This window comes from Thamnophis elegans, chromosome 1 (assembly GCF_009769535.1).
Source record: "Thamnophis elegans isolate rThaEle1 chromosome 1, rThaEle1.pri, whole genome shotgun sequence".
Classification (NCBI taxonomy): domain Eukaryota; kingdom Metazoa; phylum Chordata; class Lepidosauria; order Squamata; family Colubridae; genus Thamnophis; species Thamnophis elegans.
The window spans coordinates 65,768,398-65,791,614 of NC_045541.1; positions in this window are offsets into that span (position 1 = coordinate 65,768,398).

Consider the following 23,217-nt stretch of genomic DNA (forward strand, 5'->3'; position numbering starts at 1 on the left):
TATGTCTAATTTATGTAAGGGGCAAACATGAAAAAAAACCACCTTGGAATTAACTATGAATATGAAGCAATGAAGCAAATGCACTTAACTAAATCACAACCTTCCACTGTATTAGATATTATATAAATAAATATCAATAAATTATTTTAAAATTTGTATCTGCACCTATTAGAGCCCCTTAGAGAGGGCTGTAAAGCACTGTGAAGCAGTATATAAGTCTAAGTGCTATTGCTGGTAACTAATATTTCCCATAGAGGTTTTCTTCTGTATTTTTTTTTCATCCCCCCCCCCCCCACTGGCATATAAACAGTTATTCAGCACAACATTAAATATAACTAGGGAAAGACATTCCATTGGCTCACACAGCTTGCTCAGCAGAATATGGTTGGGTTTTTAAACAAAGGGTTTTCAGATCTCCCACTGTTATTAACCTTAAGAACTAGCTTCATTCTGCAGTTGTTTTAATGCTTTGGGGATTTTTGCTTGCTTTAATTTTTATTGAGATACATTATGATTTATACAGCATATTATATACCCTGATTTGGAAGTATACCAAATATAAATATTGGATCATTGTTCTATTTTGCAGAGCATTTAAATATCCCTGTCCTCTTATGTAATGTCTTGCCTTAATAACTCCTTGTATATATTCTGGCTTCTTGATAATATATGTTTGTCTTCTACATGCACTTTAGATGTTCCAGCTGATGTTATCTTCCCCAGTCTCTTGAGGACCATAAACCTCTTTCAAACAGCACAAATAGTCAAGACTTTTTGACAGGAGCTGCTCTTCAGTTCTTCCTTTGTGAAAGAGTTAGTGCTTCTTTGAGCTATCCTGCAAGTTTTTTAGTTCTTTCATTTAATTTTGGATGCTTATACAGTAACCCATTTCAGTCAAAGCAGAGATTCTATTGTCATGAGACAAGTTAATTTGGGGGCCCTCATATATGATCATTTTGTCTATAATCTTTGAGGTTACCTCAGAACACCTCAAGAAACTACTGTACTCATTGGCTATAAACATTTCATCAGCTTAGCAGTATGTAATTATAAAAACATTAGAACTTTTGCATTTTATAATACAATATTTTACAAGAGTCTGGCTAACGTTTGTACAACATGAAGGTAAGGAAGGGGGGAGAAGTTGTAAGTGAAGGAGTAGTGGTTTTAATTTACAAAGAGGAAACTTTTTCCAATTTCTGGGTTGATTTCCATAATATACCATTCATGGTAATCTTTTTGACTAAAGTAGAGATAGCTACTGACTTTCTCCAATTCACGATTTCAGTTTTATTGACCTTTCCACATAGTTTGCAAGTAAATACAAGTAGTTCACAATTTACAACCATTTGTTCAGCAACAGTTAAAGTTACAAGAGTACTGAAAAAAGTAACCTATGACCTATGACTTACAGTCCTCACAATGTCACAGCATCTCCAGCCATGAGATAAAGTTCATTACCGTATTTTCCAGGGTATAAGATGACTTTTTAACCCCCCAAAAATATTTCAAAAATTTGGGGTTGTCTTATACGCCAGGTATAAGAAGGGCATACCAAAAAACCAAAACAAAAGAAAAGCAATGCCGGCAAGCAAAAAGCCTCTCCGCCACCAGCACAGACGCCGGCCTTTCAATTGATACCTTGGTGCTCCTCGCCTGGGCACGTGGATGGATGAGCACTGGGATGGCTTAGCAACGGTCTGGCTGGCGGTCTAGAGGAGGAAGGCGCTGAGCTCAAACTACGAAAGCCCGGCAGCACGGAGGCCTCAGTCAGCCGGCTTGCGGGCGCCTGAAAGTAGTGGGTCATCTTATACACCAGTCGCCTTATATGGCGGAATATACGGTACTTATGTCAATTGCGCATCCTGGGTCATGTGATTGCCATTTGCAACATGAAATTCTCTTACCTTCGCTACCGGTTCGGAACTGGGAGTGCTCACATGTGGTGCTTCAGCGCATGCGCAGAAACCTTTTGCTATGTGCAGAGCGACATCTGGGTGGTGGGTGGAGCCTCCCGCTGCCACCGCTATCGGTTCACCCAAACCAGGGCGAACTGGCAGAATACCACCTCTGTTTGCAACCTTCCCAGCCAGCTTCCACAAGCAAGTCAATGGAGGAAGCTAGATTTGCTTAACAGCCATATGATTAACTTAGCAACTGCAGTGATTCCTCAACAAACATGGCAAAAAAGGATAGAAAAATGGGAATGATTCACTTAACAACTACCTCGCTTAGCAACATAAATTCTGGTTCCAATTATAGTCATACATCGAGGACTATTTGTATCACTAAATAAAGGATACGTACTTATAGTAAACATGGACCGTTCTGTGCATAAAACATCACATGAAGGTGGATTGAAATTGGATAGGTAAGCATCAAGAAAGTCAGCTTGGTGATGTGACAAGAATGCTGGGTTAAAACTGGGACACCATGAGTTTCAAGTTCTTCCTTAGACAATATGAATACTGGTCAGATGATTTTGGGCCTGTAGCTCTTAGCCTAATTTACCTCACAGGGTTGTAACTGTAGGAAGGTAGGAAGAAGGAACATTAGCTACACAAGCTGCTTTAGCTGACCAAAAATAAAGGTAATGTAGACATTTAAGAAATACATAAAATCATATTGTCAGTCCTTTTCCTCTATCACATTTCTAGTTGTTATCTTGTGGCTGAACAGTTTTCCAGCACCTGTACAGATATTAGCCGCCCAGAGTCCCTGGGGCGTGGGCGCATACAAATCTTATTAAAGTTGCAAAGTTGCAAAGAATTACAAATATTTGACAATATGGTAGTCTTCACTTGTTGCCAAAGTGGGGTTGAGTCATTTAATACTTCTACATATAGTATTATCGTGACAATTTGCACTTTTTATCAATTGTCATCTTAGAACTATTAATGCTCTACTCGTGTTCCTCAAAGTCAATTATTTTATATGGGGTAGTCCTTTCATTTGCTAAAACAAAAATTAAATTATGTGGCACATATTTATTGTGAGGTTGGCATACTTTTTCGCAGACTAAAACAAAATCTGGGAGGTACCTAATGATCTCCACTTCAGATATAAATGCACCACACCAAAGATTCCAGGATATTTAGTCTGTAATGTTATAACAGTTACCAGGAGTAAGCTCCATTACAATACTAATCAATTAGATGCCAGTTTTAGAGAAATGCCACTTATTCACTTGCCTATTGGAAGAAAATTGCACTTATCTTGCAATTTATTGCAATGGCAATAACTTGATTCTTGATGGCATAATGCAACTTTAATCGGTAAGTAATGGACATTAACTCTCATAATCTATACAGCTTCAATCGATGGGCCTATACATTGGATGATGAAATTTGTGGTTCCATTCTTTTGCCAGACTATTAAAAAAAGCCCAAATAGTTTCCTCATTACTGGAATCTGACAGCAATAGGATACCTAAATATATTTTAAATACTGTAATGATTAAAGCTGCTCTCCAGATTTTGAAACCTTTCATTTTAATAGCAGTAATTTTAACCTAAATTGCAGTTGGAAGAAGCTAACTGAGGTTATTTCATTGTTGCTGGAGAGAAAAAAAGGAAACACTTGACAATGCTTTCTGTGGCCACTCCAAATACTTTTTTTGCTTTTAATGCCTCTCCTCTCTTACGAAAACCTAAGCATAATGCATTATTTAAAACTCTTTTTAAAAGTATTAATTTTTAAATTGGAAAGAGCAGCATTATATAGGCACGTATCAAACATCTATACACGGATGCATTTCCACTGCCTCTAATTAATCATTGGTTCTATTCTATCTTATTCGGGGATCCTTTCTGTATAAATGATATGTGAGTTAATAACATTGTCTGTTCCTGGGGCTTTCATTACTTCCCTAAGGCAGTGGTCCCCAACCCCCGGTCCCGCGGACCGGTGCCGGGCCGGGAGTACCTGGCACCGGGCCGCGCAGCGGCCGGTGCCATGATCGCTGCAGCGGCCAGGGGCCATGATCGCTGCAGCGGCCGGGGGACATGATCGCTGCAGCGCAAAGGCTCCTGGGCCATGCACAAAAGCTCCTGGGCCGTGCGCAAGGCTCCAGGGAAGAGAGCCCCGCGCTGTACGCACGTGATATATAACACAATCAATGTGTCGTCGCGAACAACGCCTCCCCACTCCTGCGCACGCTCAGTGGGCCACGGTAAAATTATCAAGGCTGACTGGTCCGCGGCGATAAAAGGTTGGGGACCACTGCCCTAAGGTGTCTAGCGACAATAAATCTCTGTAAATTTATAGTTGGGTGTATCTTTTTTTATTAAAGCTGATGTGTAAATACGCCAACCCTAAGACAGCATATAATGAACAACAGACACAACAGCTGCAGGTGGGTATTCAAACCAAAACACAATTAGTGTGTTTCCCCGCCTTCAGTCGCGTCTGTATTTTAACCAAAACAACATCTTTTTTAAAAACAAAATCATTGGAAGAGGAGCGATTGTGTATTTAAATCAATACAACACGCAGCCGCAGAGAAGCGCCTTTAGTGAAAGCTTCTCGAAGAGATTGCGTATTTTTTTAAAAAATATATAATTACTATAACTTCTATTTGCACCCGCCAAACATCGAGGGATCAAAAAGTTCAAAAGTTGCAAGGTCCTCAGCCTTCTGATCTGAACGTCCTGGAACGTATACAGTACAGGGCCTGGAAACAGCGCTTCTGAGCATGTACAGAGTGCTTAGGATTAGAAGGGCTGGTTTTTTTTGTTTTGATTTTCCCGTCCACTCTAAATTCTCTATGAGCCTGGAGCTGGGGTCTTCTTCAGTGATCTCCGAGCGCTCCCTCAGCCACGCCTCGAGGTGGAAAAAGGCAAAGGCGACGAAGGGACCGCAGGCCGGAGTTCTCGCTATGGAAAGACGCCACCCAAGGCTCTCCCGCGCTCCAATCAGACGCGGCTAAGGCGGAGTCAGGAACTGGGACCGGCCACTCGCTTCGCCCCGCTTGCGGGATGTTGGAGCTGCTTCGGAGCGCGCCCGGTCGGCGCTAGAAGGTTTTTGTCGTTGGTGCTCCAGACCAGCCGAAGCCCTGCCAAGCGGACGCCCATGCGCTAGAATCTTTTGGCTCGGCGGGAAAGCCTCTCCTCTGCCCGGCAAGCGCCTCCCAAGCAGATGGACCCTCAGCTGCAGGAGGTAAGAGCGCACCGGGGAGGGGGGGTGGTGTCTTGACTGCTATCTCGCCATCTCCGAGCCCTTCGTCCCTCGGCGGTGAGATTTTCCTCTCATCGTCCCCCCCCTTTTTTCCCCCGGAAAGAGGGGGCGGGCGGGCAAGAAAACGCCTGGGGATTCTCTTTTGACCCGGGCAGAGGTGGCTTGCTAGCCAAGGAGAGGGCCGTTCTCCTGCCGGACTTTGATGCCCTCCCACCCGGATAGCCTGCTGGACTCGATTGCAGCTAAAAGGCTGAGCAAGGGCGTCGAGGTTGGAGTAGCTTCTTCTATTTGAGACGTAGGTCCACCAGTTGACATTGCCAGGGGGGCATCCGACTTTGTCTATCGGAGATGCGGAAGATGCGGAAGATGCGCCTTGCTTTCACCTCCCTTCTTTGCCAACGTGTCCCGGTTCCTTTGCATCCTAGGCAGAAGGAGACGTAAGTCTGCCTTTGGGAAGAGAAGGGTTGAATCTGCCTGGAGCCCCATTGCAGAACTGCCCTTAAAGAGGAAGAACAACGCTGTAGTCCAGTGGCCATTCCATTAAATTCAGGAGCTGAGAGTATAGCTGGGTTGTGCTGTCAACCCTTAAAGGAGAGACTAAAGGGACCTTCCCTTCCAGAAGCAATCTAAATAGCTTGGATTATAATTGCCAAACATCCCTGATAGCATGACCAATTGAGGCTGATAGATCAGGGTTGGGAAAGGCTGCTGCCTGGATTACGAATGATGTCTGGTTATATATATATAATATATATATATATATATATATATATATATATATATATATAATATATATATATATATATATATATATGAGAGATATATATATAGGAGATATATATATAGGAGATATTATATATAAGATTATATATATATATATATATATATATATATATATATATAATATAATATCTCTCTCTCTCTCTCTCTCTCTCTCTATCTCTCTATCTCTATCTATCTATCTATCTATCTATCTATATTTATTTGCCAGGACTATAGCAGAAAACTGCTGGCTCTGGTTGAAGAGAGTAATGAAATTCTATGCTAGGAGGCTTAGGCCTAAAGAGTTGACTTGTATAATGTGTGAATCCTATGTGTGAATCATTTTAGCCAAGGAAATAACAGCTTCAGCCTAGGGCTTAACTCTTAGGAGGGAGTGAAGGGCATTTTATTGCCACAGATTTGTATCAGTATACAAATTGCTTCGGGCTACAGTCTTTCTCCCTTCTGCCTGCTTTTAACAGGCGCATGCCTCTCTGGTTATGACAAAGATGGCTTTGAACCTTGAGTTGCTCCTTACTTCCTGGAGACTTCACAACTCTTTCCTGCATCTGTACATATTGGGTAATTTTACTGTGCAGCTTTTTGCCTTTTGTTAGGTATATATAAACTGCATCTACTTCTCTGTATGAAGGAGGCAAAAAAGAACCAGCAAGAGTAGTTCCTTGATTCAAAGTGACTGTTGCGCACTCATCTTTCCTTCTTCCACAATTAGCGACTTTCAACTTGTATGCCAGAGAAATTTCCATCATTATAGCAGCAGAGACTTTGAACAGTAGCAGATATGCATAGATGTAGGCATGCATGCCTATATTCTGAGAATGTGCATAGTGGAGAGAAAGAACTATGATAGATGCAAAGCAAATAAAGTACATGCGAGTCGATTTGTCTTGCCTATTAAATTCCTGAGGGTAGAAAAAAGATGACAATAGTTTCCCATTCTAAGTGTACTCCCTGAAATGCTTCATATGGGTTTTAACAGTTGGATTACTACCGGTTTTATTTATTATGCACTTATAGGTAAGTTTAGTACAGATGGAATTAATTTCCCAATACACAGGTTTAGGATTGGAGTCTTCTTTTAATTTCCAGGTTGTGATGATTTCTATATGAAACTGTCTTTTGTTTAAGAAATCCAGAAGTGCGGAAAGGTGGTGCTATTATTCTAGAACAATATTTCTCAACATTACCCATTTTAAAGTTGTGTGGACTTCAAATCCCAGAATTCCCCAGCCAGCATGTGGAAGGCCATACATCTTTAAATGCTGTTGTTCTACAGCATCCTTGCTCTTTTTACCTTATTAGGAAAACCATGCTATGCACTGTTTTGTGCTTTTGATTCTTATTTCTGTGACTTCTGAATTGGCCAGGTACCCTTGAGTACAGGATAAATTTGCCTTCTTCAATGTAAATGATTTTAGTTCTGATGGAAATAGCGTAGTAACCTCAGATTTGGGGAAACAAGGGTTACCATGACTGGGAAAAGCTAGACGCTTCTGCTGTGCAGCTGCTTAATTGGCTTCATGCTCTATGTATCCTGATGCACATTTAACTTTTGTGATCTGCCTGAAGCCATTTTTTCCAAAGCTTTGACTTGGTTGATTAATTCAGTCTACATAGTCCAAAGCTGCAACCAAGTGCTTAACATATACAACAAAGCCTATCTGTAGGACTTCTTTGTGTCTCTTGATCCTAGCCCAGAATCTGTCCACAGTGAGCCAAGAGTTGGTAGTAACCTTGTTGTGATTATGAGGTAGGATCCTGCACTCTTTGTTTATTGCCGTTTCCCTTCCATGGAACAATAGCAGGTCCCTGGGCAATATAATAATGTATAAATGTAGTTCTGTCTTCTTCTGCGGAAAGGAAAGGACCAGCTGCTTTATCCAAGCCAGATGACTTTCTAGGGAAGGACTGATGGGTTTAGAGGCTCTTCAGTCTTTGGTCCCCCTTGATTAGTCCTGAGGGGTTCCCATCTTGGTTCCTTTCTCAGCCATTAAGCTAAGTGTATGAGCATTAGTGGAACAGGAACAGATAATGAGTTTAAGAGGTTACTTCTTGATCTACTTTATCCAAACATCTGCTTGATTTTATGGAGTCTACCTGCCATCCTCACCCAACAAACTGTGTCTGTTGTTGCCTCTTCCAATTCTCTTTCTGCAAAATGTAATTAGGAGCTGCTATATTCTTTAACTGATTAATCTAATCTGTGCAGATCATCTGGTGTCTGGCTGTAATTGTAGGAGGTCTTGATTTGCACGAGACCATCTTCATCCTGGTTCCTTTTTCAATAGCTACTGTACCATAGCCACTGGAAAAAAGGTTGGGGATATGAATTGGTAATAGCAGCAGCATCCCAGCCTCACATTTGGCTTCTACTATTTTATCTCCATAATAAGTTTATTTTAATCTTGATAGTTTATGAATATATAATTTTCCTTCTTTCTTTGCCTATGTGGAACAGAGCCTAATTACTTTATACAGTCAGTGACCTAACTGGGACTTTATTGTAACCTACACACTTGATTTTTCTGACAGCTTCTTTCTTTGGATTAACTCCTGATTGAGAAGTGTGGGGCCTAATAGGTGGAATATCTGAATGGGACCAGCAATTTAGGTCAAATTGGCAAGAGTATCTGCTGCAGATCTTTTAGCCTGCTGCATTTTGTCATGCCAAAGAACAGTAGATTTCATTTCTCTACTCTGATCTTCCCTGTTCTCTGCCTCAGCTGGTCCCTGGAGTGCCAGACTGTTGTATGCGAGGCTATACTGTATATCATTTTGCCATGTCTTTTATCTCATAATAAAGCATGATGATGGCCACCAATTTATACCTTTTAAAAAGGGAGGGGCAAATGCATTGAATCCAGGATATTAATGTATGAAGTACCTGGTTGCTTTTTGAGTGTAGAAAGACATCCTGGGCATTATGATTTTGCATTGTTAAACCTTTATTATTTTATATTTCTTAACTTAGTTTTGTTGTTAGTGTACAACATATTCTAGGACTAAATCTTAGCACAAATCAGACAGGAAACCATTAACTTAAGTTTGTATGTTTTAAATAAATTGCACTTTATTTGACTAAAAAGCCCAAATTGTCCAACAGGAATACTTATTAAAAAACCTCATATAACAAAAATAAAAATGGAAAATTTAAACAAAAGAAAAACTAAGTCTAATAAGAAGCAAAGTAGAAGAGACAAAAAAATCACTGTCTAAAACCAATTGTATTTTATAAAATGGATATGGCCAACTGTTAACAAATGTTCTTTAATTTGTAGCATTTACTGCAGTGCTGAAGGGCAAGGAATGAAATGGCAAACCTTCTTAGGGATGGAGGTTTCAAATTCTTTCGTGTTCAATGGCTGAAAAGAGCCCATTCCATGTCTTCCCTTGCAGCTAAGCCTCAGCTTTCAGAGAACAGACAAATTCAAAAGAGAAGGTTGGGGCTAATGATAATACAAATTCCAATGAGAATATTTATAGGATGGTTAGATAAGCAGGTTGCAATGAATGGGCAGAATAGACTTAATGATGGTTGTGTTTTGATTAAAATTGGACTGGCATTGATAAGACCGGATTTAAGCCCCTATCTGACTATAGAACTCAGTGAGTGACTTCAGGCCACTTATGATCTATTGGGTACAGCAGGTAGCAGCATCTATCCAACTATGCTTTAACATCAAAAAGCAAAGGAGGTTGAATCTGGTTAATATTTGGAGGAGAGGCTGAAGGCTAGACAAGAAAGTCAAAAAGCATCCAGGAATGGTAAGCTACTTTCATATTGTTAAAAAAAATCACTTTGAATGGAGTTTGACTTGAAATAATCTTCACGTTTTACGTTTATTTTCTAACAACCCAAGGTTTCTCACAGAGTCATTGATATGAAAATAACATTAGAGGAGAATAACCCCCAGCCCATGCGGGTATCCTTAAACTCTCAGAATCAAGTTAGGAAAGGAATGTGATAACTAAAACAAATATAATGCACTAATCAGAGAAACAGTTTGGTGTAATAGCTAGATATCAGGCTAGAAATCAGGAGACCATGAGTTCGGTTCACCTTAGGACAAAGCCAAGTGGATGACCTTGGGCCACTCGCCCTCTGGACAGGGAGCTGTTCTAGTTACTCCCCTGTTAGTTTATTTTCCTCTTATTCCTTGGCATTGTTGGTGGTGACGGTGATAGTTATTGTTTGCATCTTGGCTTCAAGTAGTAGATCATTGCTGTGTTTAAAAACATTGCTTAAAAACAAGCTCATTCATTTGAAAGAGCATCCCGATGGGGGATTGTGGCACTGTGCCCATTGTGCCAGCTTCTTGACTACCTCAGCATATGCTGCAGGCTGGCTGCCCTGCTATCGAGGGACTCTTGCCAGCGGTCTTGGGCAATTCCAGGTTGAAATTGAGAGCAAATTTTAGGGAGCTCTTTTGTTTTACTTGCTTTTTTTTAGCTCTCTTCTTAAGAAGCTACAGTGTCTGCAGGGACCAAGGGATGAAACTGAGCTTTAGCTCCTTGCCAGACGTAGCCAAATCCTACTCAACCGGAGAGTGGAGTGTGGGAGGAAGGGAGTTTTAATTCTAGGGAAGGCAAACATTTGCTTATATTAACAACAATCACTTCTGAAGAGAGAAAGAGGCAAGAAGGAATAGTAAATAGGAAGACCAAGGGAACTGATTGTTCTTTGCCTGCCTGCCTGTAGGCAAGAAATGAGTGAAACAAGACTCTCAGTCTTTTTATGTCCATGGGTTTTGGGATGAACAGGGATATTTGAGTCAGATTCTGAGAAATGTCTTTCTCTAGACTAGTTGCATCTGGCCTGAACTGAACAGCAGACTCCTAGTTTCCTTTCCAGTGGGTAACCCTGTGGCTGATGATTGCTCTGGCAAGCAGAATCTTTTCCATGGCTTCTTAAACTTCAAGCAAGCCTCCCTACATATGGATTGCACATTGTGGCTCATTGCCTGATAGCTTTGAGGAAACCGAGCAAGTGAGGACCAGTGCTTTGATAATAGTACATAGTATGTATATCTCTAGGTGTGGCCCTAGCAGGAGCAGAGTCTCAGTCAAACCAAATGGAAGATTGCTGTCATCTTTTGGAACCAGGTTTTGAGTATGAATAGGTTTACTGTACTTGGATTTGTCTGCTCTTCCAGTGGTTTGAACCTTGCTGGGCTGACTGCCTTAGTGTGCAGTCTGAAGAATGAATGGTGGCCTATTTTCAGAGATTTGGTTTTGGGTGGGAAGACAATGGAGTCTCAGGCATCCTACTGTTGACTCATTTAGTTCATAATGCTGCCACTCTAGGGTAACCTGTAAAGTTCCACGTAAAGAGCTGGAAGATGATGTTTAGAGCCAAGGTGGCGCAGTGGTTAAATGCAGCACTGCAGGCTACTGCTAGATCAGCAGGTCAGCGGTTCAAATCTCACCGGCTCAGGGTTGACTCAGCCTTCCATCCTTCCAAGGTGGGTAAAATGAGGACCCAGATTGTTGGGGGCAATATGCTGACTCTCTGTAAACCGCTTAGAGAGGCCTGAAAGGCCTATGAAGTGGTATATAAGTCTACTGCTATTGCTATTGCTATTGCTATATTCCTATTGCTATTGCTATTGCTATGTTTAGAAATGGTCCATAATCGGTCAGGTAAATTATTGCCTTGCCAGACATGGAAGTGATTATGGTCTATATGAAAGTCTATTGTTACCATATCTCTGGATTCTATAAAGAAGATTTGAGTGACTTAGCTGGTGAATCCAAATGTTAATAAATAGGTTGTTTTTTCTAACAATTGACTCAGATAAGACATTGGCCTGTACCCGTTGTGTCTGCAGTTGTACACCACTGTTTCACAATGAGACCTGGTTCTTTCATCCCATTTAACTATTGCATTGTTTAAGATAGTCTTCATTAAGAGAAAAGAGAGTGACTGGTCCCGGTTCTCCAGGTAACTTTTCAAGTGAGAGCTATGTGGATAAATTAGAAAGAATTTCAGCTACCTGAAAGACACTAATGGAGGGAAGCATTCACTAAAAATGAAGGCGCAAGAGAAATTTCTGATGGAAAAATTTGTAATCAGTATCTCAACAGTCTGCCTAAATATTACATATCTAGCCCACTCTCTCCCCCAGCCCCCATTTTTGAGCTATACCCTATTTTGGGTGGTGGGGTTGGGGTTTTTCTCATAGATGCCTGGAGTCTGAAACCTTTACTGATAACTCTGAAGAATCAAAGATTTACCAGTTGAACTTGATAAAGCTAGGAACTTCCAATCTTAATCCAACAGAAACTATCAACTCCAAATGTTTATGATTTTGTACCTTTAATGATATTTAAAAGCTTAGATATTTATTCCAGAAAGATACTGGAGTTAGTGAGGCATGAAAACCCAGTCTATTAAGATTCATTTATTAATCTTCTTTAAACAGCCTGGCTTAGAGTGATGTGATCCAATCACACCCTGGGAGAAATAACTTGAATTTGAAATACACTTCAGGGATAAAAATTGCTCATGTAACTGCAGATGCTTCTAAGCGTTGATGTCCTTTATTACAGTTTTTGGATGCAGTCACATATAGAAAGGTATTGTTCATCTGCAATGTTATGTCTTATCTCACCAAATATAGAAAGATAATTAGACATCACCTCATGTACCAATTGCCTTCATCTGAGTCAGTTAATGTGTTCAATGGTGAGCATACAGCTGATAAAGTAAATCAACCATCCTAGAAACCATCCTTTTTCTTTTCTTTTCTTTTCTACTTGTGTGAACCATGAGCAATTATAAACACACTTAACTATTTGGAAATACCGTAGATTTCTAACAAATAAAAAAGAATCATTTAAAAAATACAATGTAAAAGTCTGGGAAATTGTCTATTTGAAGTATATAAGTGAAGTGTATTACATGCACTGATTTTGGGGTACAGCAGCTCTAAAGACAAATGTGGCATAGTTTAGACTTGCCCATGGCAGAGCACCCTGGTGCTGCTAGTATCATAGGATAAAAGCCAAAGCATCCCATTTTAACACAGACTTAGAAATTCTGGTGTATCACAGTTTAGATATACACAAACGGCAGTTTAGTTTAGAGAGTAATTAATTAATAACTGGAAATGATAGGTAGTCCTTATGTAGTGATGGATATTGGGATTGGCAACTTAAGCATTCCTAGCCACATTTTCAAAAGTGGTTTGATGTTGTCTCCTTCATAGGGCTGATAAATCCTGGCCCAAAGTCACCCAGTTGGCTTTGTGCCTAAGGCAGGATTAGAACTCTAGTTTCCCTGCTCCTAATCCAGAAATTTAGCCACTAAAAGACACAAAACCAAAGGGCAACCTTTGCCCCAGGTCCTTATTCAAATTAGTGGTCAACCTCAAATCTAATCCCATCTTTCCAGTTCCATCCCCACCCCAATATTAGCCTTTTCCATCTTTCTTACCTTATTATATTTATATCCTGCCTTTTATTCAGAAGGTACATACTGCTTCCTCCTACTATTTTTATCTGTCCCACAATAACAACTTAATGAGGGAAGTTGGATTAAGAGGGAAAGTCACTCAGTGAGTTTCTCTGGTTTAGTATGGGCTAGAGTTTAAGTTCCCTAGCCCAACACCTTAACCCCACACAATCCTTTTTTTTAAATTTTATAAGAATCACTGTATTGGATTTGATCAGGGTTCTTTTTGAATTACAGTCATGTCCTGTTCTAGTGTTTGACAATCCCTGGGATTGAAAGAAGAATTAACTTTTTTTTTCCAGGTGAGAGACCAAATCAGGACCAAATTAAGCCGGCTTGATTTTTAACCATTTGCCTGAACAAATCATAATTCTCAGTTGAGGGATGGAATAACAGAAAGGATAGTGTGGTGTTAAAATAGCCAGCACAAACCTGACAACAGATCTTTACACCATCCAAACATGTTCCATCACTTTTGATAACATGTCTGTTTTGATCTATGCTATGGGATGAAAAAGGGATGTTTAGAATGTACTTAATCTTCAATGGGCCATATTGGCAAATCTCCATACTATGAGCTCACACAGTAGCTCAAAAACATGTTACTCCTTATGGCAATTTTTCTGAACCTACATTTCCTTGCCAAATTGCACCTTGCTAATATGTATTAATGAATGGTTAGGTTATAAAAATAACAGCTAAATAGTACAATAACATACATTTTATTTTATTGGCTGTAAAGCATCTGAGATTGTCTTTGTGTTTTCATGAAAAGTTGAATACAGATGACCTTTGCCCAAGATGATTTTTATATGAGACAACAGACAAGATACCTCTCAAGTTATGAATGCCACTTGGAATCAAAGTTTAAATGCTAGCTTCTGATTGCAGTAAGTGAAAAATGTCTAAAGAAATTATTATCACAGTATTAAAGAGAAATTACACTGTGTAGGATTTAAGAAACACCAATGATTTTAACCCCCTGATCAGTCGTAAACTGGCATGCTTTCATGGAGTTAACTGATAACTTTAATCTTTTTTTTGCAATTGAATGGGAAACTCTAGGAGACAGTGGAGGACGGGTGTAGCCTGGTATGCTATGGTCCATGGGTTACAAAGAGTCAGACACGATTTAGTGACTGAAAATAACAAATACACAAGAAAGTACTCAAAATGATCCCAGAAAATAATTTGTTCCATTTAGATTTATCAAGAATTGGAAGGTATGTAGGGTGTATTCAAATCTAGGGTTGGGATGTTGGTGCCCTCCGGATGTTTCAGACTACAGATTCCACAATTCCTTGTTATTAGCTGGACTGAAAAGTATATGCAACATATGGAGGATACTAGGTTGTCTTCACCTGATCTATTCAAACTACTTGCATGAACTGTACTTCATAATTCTGATACAGTTTTCTTAACACATAATGGCTAACATCTGTTTGCTCCTTCATTGAAGGAGAGTTCACCAGGTCTTGAAGAAATATGATTCATGATGAAATATGAATCAACATTAGAATTTTTTTTCCTGATCTGCTTTCCTGTTATTTCTACCTATTGTTTCTAAACTTGCCATTTGGAATAATAGAGATACATTCTGCTTCATGTTCTATCGAACAACATACTGTATGTACATTTTCTTCTGAAAATATGATTTAGTGCACTACTCCAAAAATGGCCTGACAAATCAGAATAGAGTTTTAGTTCCAATTACTGGACATAAGTTATTTTAATTCCATCCAACATTGTGTCAGCTTGTTTTTGCTGAGTTTGTGATCCATTAAAATACTTAGAACCTTTCTGTATGTCCTATTTTCCAGTGATATTACCCCATATTCTATCTTATGTATCATTTTTAAAAAAACTTCTTTTAATACTAGTTTACATTCCGGAGCACTGGTTTGAGCATGATGTTCAAAGTTGTTTTCTTTTGAAACTTGATTTGACTTAGGAAGCCTGCATTTTTTGTGTCACCTGATGGTTTAATAAGTAGTCTCTTTATAACCTTACTAAGTTATATTTTAAAACCACGGAATAGTACAGGACACAAGACAGAGTCCTGCAGCATCCACTTGAGTCTTTCCGCCCGGTCATGATAGAGCATTTGTTGAAAATGACTACCAGCTGCTGATTTATCCAAAAATACAGGCACCAATTCTTTATTAGAATCAAGATATAATATGCCAAGGTGTTCCCATGTTTTACAACAGTGGCCTCCAACCTTTTGGGCACCAGGGACCAGAGAGAGGTTTTTCCGTGGACTGGAAGGGGCATGGTTTTATGTGCTGCCTGCATCCCGCGGATGGGGCTTCGCTTTTTTGCGTGGATTCTGGCATGCTGTGGTATGGTGCCAGTCCATGGACTGGGGGTTGGGGACCCTTGTTCTACAAGACAACTAGTCCCCTAGAATAAAAGTAATAAAATAGTGTGGCAATATTTGCTTAATCACTTAATAATCTATTTGAGAATCTTCCCTAATACTTTTTGGAGTATTAAGAATTGAGCATTCTGGTAGTTCCCCAAATCCTGATGCCATATTTACTTTAATGCCACCTGCTACATTCATAGCTTATGAATATTTAGAGCAATCAAACGTTCATATTTACAGCTGTACATTTTTTTGCTTTCTATTTGGGTCAGGATTCTACATTATCAAGGTTACATAGAAAGTAAGAAGGCTTCAAGGCAGCTGAGAACTTGCAAGGGTCTGCAGCAACAGTAATTTGATTGACTTTGGCAAGGAATGGAAGATATTCAGAGTTGAATGTTTTGGATAACAATGTCTTAATGGGACTGCTGATACCAACTGAAGACAGGAATAAAATTCAAAATGACATGATAATAACAGGATGGAATGAAAAGTTCTTCCTTTAGAGACAGAAATTAAATGCTCGGGTAGGTATAAGACAAAAGATAGCTAGCTTGCAATAGTACTTGTGAAAAAGAATTTGGAATAGTAGTTAATTAAATATGAACATGAGCCAGAAAATTGCATCAACAAAGGTATAGTTTGTTATAGAAAATTATAGAAAAGAATAGTTCATTTTACATATTTCTTTGCTTATTCTGCCTTGAATAGCAAGTTCGATTCTGGCCACCACACCTAAAAAGGATTTAGACAAGCTTGCAGGAAGAGGAGGAGAGATGACCAAGGGATTAGAAACAAAGAATTTGATAGAATACTGCCAAAATCTAAAAGAAAGTCACACAGAAGAAGGCCATGACCTATTTTCTATCACCCTAGAGTGCAGGATATCGAATTAATTACAGGACTCATTATAGGAAGGCAGATTCCAATTGAATTTCAGAAAAATAAAAAATCCTGAAAGTTCACCAATTACCCAGAGATGTAATGTAGACCAAGTAGACCAATTACCCAGAGATGTAATGGGCTTCTATTCATTGGTTAAGATTCCTTAATTTGTCTTCTTACTGGCAGTCAGGAAGCTGCAAAAGGGGGGAAAATGGCTTCTGAAACTACACAGATGGTTGGGTTTGATAGCTTAAAATGATCCCCGTGATTCTTTAAAATTGTACTTAAATGCTTGTAGAAACCATGAGCTTGGGAAAAACTTTAATGTAGCAATTTTTATGCAACATTAATGTCACTTTTTTCCGACATTAGTACCACACTCCTGAAGTACAATAACTATTTCTATTCTAATCCAGATACAAGTATAATGTTTTAAGCCAAGGAATCAACCATCTGAAATGGGCAGAAGTAATCCTCAGAAGATCTGATTGAAACCCAATTAACACTTCTTTGCTTGCCTGCTAATAGTAGAATATACCATGCTAGTGATAAGTAAATATAGAGATATACACATACCGATCAGACAATTTTTTTGAAGGTGGGGAATTGAACAACATTGTAAAGCAAGGCAAAGGCTGAAAAATAGTAAGCCAAAGAAATTAAATGCAAGAGATAAGAAAAGGAAATACAGCTACATCTAGGCAACATCAATAACATTTACTATACCTTTTCATATTTCATATTGTTGTAAACTATCCTGGTTTCCACTGCATCTAGTTAGTTATTGTTATCTTTAGACTTTCCATCTCCCTTTGAGGATTGCATCAACTCCACACACCCAAATTTTTCTGCCTTTTCCTTCATCATGACCCATTCACTCATCCTTTATTTATTTGTTTTATAATTCAGTCTGGATCCATATTCTTTATATGACAAAACCAACACAATATGCTTCTTTCATACTATTCAGTCTCTTTTGAATTCAATCTATATCACCCATTGATTCTTGGCCCTACTTGTTGTACAACACGGAATTAGTATTGTCACTGCATTCAATTAACTTTTATATTTCTCTTGATCTACTAACCTCTCACTTCCTTATGACAAGATAATTGAAGCACACTTTCATACACAACCACTTTTGCTTTTTACAACAGGATTCTTCATCACAGACTATATATAACCACTCTTTGACATTAGCATTTGCATATCTTAAAATATCTCCATCTGTTTTCCCATCATCCATAAACATTCTACCAAGATACCCAACTTAATCTAGTTTCTCATCATTTATGTGCAACTTGCAATTATCTTCATATTCCCTGTCAAACATAATGATATTGGTATTTAACATAATATTAAGATCCATATTGTTTATTACCTCATATAATCTCTGCAGTAGTCAATGCAAATTATTCAGACTCTCATAATATGGCATTGTCTTCATGCAAAATACATATAAATATTCATGTTCGTAACTGTCAGCACCTGTAAAGTAGACCAGACCAGGGACTCAATTCCCCAGGAAGGCTAAAACTACAAATAGTCCTTCACTTACAACCACAATTAGTCTTGGAATCTCAGTTGTTGAACAAGATGGTCCTTAGGCAAGACACCATATGCTCACTTGTTCAACGACCAAAACCCTGGTTCTCGAAATTACAGTCTATAAGGCAAAGGTAAAGGAGTCACTGGATTTTACTCTGCTAGTCATAGCTGACTTTGGGGTGTGTGTGTGTGTGTGTGTGTGTGCTCATTTCTGTTTCTAGACTGTTGAGTCAGCGCTCTTGAGGGTCAGATAGTCAGCATGACATCACATCATAGCATAGAGCATGCAGCAAAATATGGAGCACTATTAGCTTCCCATCAAAGAAGTAACATCTGGAAGAGAAGATTGTAAATGGCAATCACATGATCACAGGGAAATTGGCAACCATTCATAAATGCAAACAGCACATCTCCACAATCACTGCAAGTATTCTATATACAGGTAGTCCTTGATTTATGACCACAATGAAGCCCCAAATTTCCATTGGTAAGCAAGACAGTTAAGTTTTGCCCCATTTTACAACCTTTCTTGCCACAGTTGTCAAGTGATTCACATCAGCTGTTAAGTTAGTAACATGACTTTTAAGTGAATTTAGCTTCCCCATTGACTTTGCTTGTCAGAAAGTTGCAAAGGGGATCATGTGACTCCAGGACACCACAACTGTCATAAATGAGTCAATTGCCAAGCGTCTGAATTTTGATCATATGATCATGGGGATACAGTAGTGGTTGCAAGTGTGAAAAATAGTCATACGTCCCTTTTTTTTGATGCTGTTGTAACTTTGAATAATCACTAAATAAACTGTTGTAAAAATACTACCTCTGTTTTGACCTCTTCTGTGCCCATCCCTTTTTGTCAGGCCCTCCCTGCAAATTGCCATTCCCTGGGTGTTTAAAAGGCAGCTTGGTTTGAGGATTCTGAGAGAGAATGGTGATGAATGGCAGGGTATCTGGCAGAAGGTAGCATGGGTGTGCAGTATTGTAAACTGTGGTAGTATCAGCAGGAACATCTCAAGCGTAGCACTGGTAGAAGAGGTACATACTGGCTTGAGCAGCTCAAGCATGGTAGTGCTGATTGTAAGAACTGGGCAGAGAAAATCAGTGGTGTAACTGGAATGTCGGAATTGGAGATGGAAGGATTGTTGTGGAGAACATTAGAGGCTAAGCCAGGACACCCTAGCTGGCCACACAGTGGTATCAGCAGACATTGAAGATAAGCCCATTGCAGCTATGTGTGTTGCAGAGGCATTGGTGTAGCTGAGGTGCCAGCAGTAGCAAGTTGCAGAAAGCACACTAAATATAATAAAGACCATGACTCACAGCTATTTAAGGAGACCTTGGGAAGAAATAATCTATTGGAAGAAGGCCTGTGGTTCTGATGCCTGGTATCCCCAGGCTTCATCAATGCACAACATATTTACAAGGTATTTGAGACTCATAAGACTGTCAGTGAAGCTCATGGCACTGAATCTAATTGAAAGAGATGGAAGGGGTGCAGCACCAGATGTGAAGAAGCAATCGAGGGGAAAAAAGCTGCCAAGACGTCCAATATTTCTACCCCAGAGCAGTCCCAAAAACAAGTGCCCAAGAAATTAAAGGGTTGGAATACCTTTATTCTAATAGAAAGAAGACCAGCTATGTATACAAGTGCCCTCGGGCTAAACTCTGAAGGCAGGATGAGAGGGAATAATATAAGTAATATTAGAAAAACTGATTTAAGATAGAAGACAGTGCAAGATCAAACTTAAGATACATTCTAGGACAGGAAAGAAAATTGTAAGAAGGTACAGTTTTCTAGGCACAGATATGGGTTGAATATACTTACCTGAACAAAGGTGTTTGGAACCTCACAGGTGTATTAACATGTTTATTTGGATGAAATGATTGCAATGAAAAGTCCCGGTTACAGGAATTTTCTGATCTTTTACCATTCATCAAATCAAACCTAGAAGCGGAGCGTGAGACTTCCTTGTTTTACCCTCAGTGTTGAACCATTTGCTAAACATCCCATTTGTCCTCCCGCACTTCTGTTGTATTCGCATTCTGTCCTTAATACAGCCAGCAGCGGACCTTCATGTCTATAGCAATAGCAATAGCACTTAGACTTATATACTGCTTCACAGTGTTTTACAGCCCTCTCTAAGTGGTTTACAGTGCCAGCATATTGCCCCCAACAATCTGGGTCCTCATTTTACCAACCTTGGAAGGATGGAAAGCTGAGTCAATTTTGAGCCAGGGGAATCGAATCCCTGGCACTCAGCAGAATTAGCCTGCAATACTGCATTCTAAGCACTGCGCCATCACAACTCAGTTATGCTTGTGAAACATTCCATTCATTTTAACGTATACTTTATCTCAACCAGTAAACATGCTACAAACATTCTTTCTTTTCATTTATGTATTTTTTCAGTGAAAATCTGGTCTTGCACATGCCCTGCCCAACATAAATGCATTTTTCAAATTTGCTCATTATCTGTTATGCTCTGCCGATACCTTTCCAAGTAATTTCAACAAATTAATCCCACTGTACTAGTTGTATTCACACCACTGCTATCTTTCCCTTTGTGAAAGGAAGCAATAACAATGTGCAGTTGTCAGCACAGATATAGCCTTCAGGTATACCTCATTCATCTGTTTATTTTACTGTTCCTACAGTAAAGCAAAAGACTCTCGTGGCTTACAGCATTTCCATTAAAACAATAAAAGCAACACATCACCATCAGTAAATGAAACCCATACTCCCCACTATCCATTAATAGCAGCTTTATATGAGTTAAAAGCCTTACGAAAGAGCTCAACATTTGTCACCTTCCTATGACAAAGGAGGGCACCATATGAATTACCAGGAATAAGGAATTCCATCCTTCAACATATTTCTAACATCCGCCTATAAATCTCTGAAAAGCTCATTCTTGCATTCTTTCCTTATCAGTTTCATCCCAAACATTTTAGTCATTTCTACCTTTTAATCCCATTTATTCTGTTGGAGGCTAGTTCTGCATGGATTTCTAATTTTTTTTATATTCCCATCAGCATTGTTCTGGATTTACTTTACCTTTTGCAGTATTAACCATGCCTTATTCTCTTTGATGTTATTTTTGAAGTCTCTTTTTTTCTCTATAAATATACTTCATCTTCATTGTTTTGCAGCAACCATTCTCTGATGTGCATTTTTCTTTACCCATAGCCTTTTACATTCATACACATCAATTTTTCATATTATCTTTACCAGAATGTCACGCACTTCTGTGGAATGACTTTCTATCCTCTTCCAATCAGCCTTCACACCCTCTTCACTAATTAGTTATGTCTAATTTCCCTCCACTGCTTGACAGATTAATCTGTTTTTCCATACTTTTTTGTGTGGAATTGGGATATTCTCTTCCTGTAGCCTTTCTGTCTTCCAATACATTTTTGTATAGTTAGATTAGTCTCTTCCTGTAGCATCTCTACTTTTTACATTTTTCCTTTTTTTCCATGTCCATCTCCCCCTTTCCCTGGAACCAGAAATGGTCTATTCCACATTCATTCAAATGGTCTATCCCACTCTCATCATTGTTACATCCTTTGACTTGGGTAGTCTCTTCCTGCAGCCATTCTTTCACTCTAGTTTTTTAAATTATTTATTTAGAAAAACTATGGTTGCCTGACTCACTTTCAGTGATTCTGGGCAGCTGATAAGGATAAAAGTGCAATACAAAAAGCAATAATCCCCCACACTTTGGTGACAACAATCAAATGAACTCCATATCACTCTGGGGTCCCCATTGGCAGAACCAAGGCCTTGCAAAGGATTGTCAGAGTGGAGGCCAATCTTATCTCTGAGTGATGATGTTCCACAGGGAGGGAAGACTTGCATTACAGAGAAGACCCTTCTTGGTCCTGCTAGATGGACTTCCTTAGAGAGAGGGGACTTCTTTGTCCATCATTTAGCAAGATCCACTGTTAATGCTATAAAAATTGGTTTTTCTCACATTTAGAACCTCCCAACATTTTTGCATTCAACATTTTGCAAATGTTCTTCCGGAAAGGGAAAGCAACACCCGCCGCCTTGTAGCCACGTGTCCCGCTGCTTATCTTCTCCTTCTCCTTGTCTTTCTCCAAGTCCGGATGAATCAGGAAGTCCCGCCTTCAGGGTTTTGTAGTAAAAATCTCGGGCTTCGCAAACAGAATTGAGACGATATTTTTGGTTCTCAAATGTGACTGTGATACCAGATGGCACTTCCCATTTATATTGTATCTGGGAATCTCTGAGTTTTTCAGTTAAGAAAGTGTAGTCTCTCCTTGCTCTTAATATTTGAGATGGTATTTCTTTAAAAACAATCAAGTCCTGTCCATCGATTCGCAGCCTGTTATTGTAAAACTTCTGTATTATCGCATTTCTGGATTCTCTTGTGGTGAAATATATAATTATATCCCTCGGAAGCTGTCGTTGTTTTGCTACACACAGTTCTGGCGATAAATTTTTTGAATCTGCCAATCAAAGTTAAATCCCGGACTTCCCACCGAACGTCTGAAAGCTTCAAAAAAGGTCTGTTTCAAATTCTCCTGTTCCTTCTCACGCAATCCTCTGACTCTTATTGCAAACGCTATTGTAATTTATCATAACGAGTTGTTTTTGAGCATTTTCAACTTCCTGTTGTAACGTTTGAATTTTAGATGTCAAATTAGAATTAGTTTTTTCCAAAAGTTCCAATTTGTCCTCCATTTCAGAAACATAGCCTGTCATAACAGTCATAACTCTGATCGTATCTTCCCTTGTTTGAGCAATCTTGGCGTCCAGTTTATCATATAAGTCCGATAAAAGTTGTTTAATTTCCTGTCTGAACTCTTTAAGGGTTTCAAAAAGAAATTCTTGCGTTAAGAGATCTCCAGTGGAGGGCGTGGGAGGCAAGGGCAGCGATTTTGTAACAATTTCTTGAGATGTATTATTAAGGAAACGCTTAGACTGCGATTTGGGAGCCATTATAAAAAACGCACAAACAAACAAAGTCTCTGCTCCCCT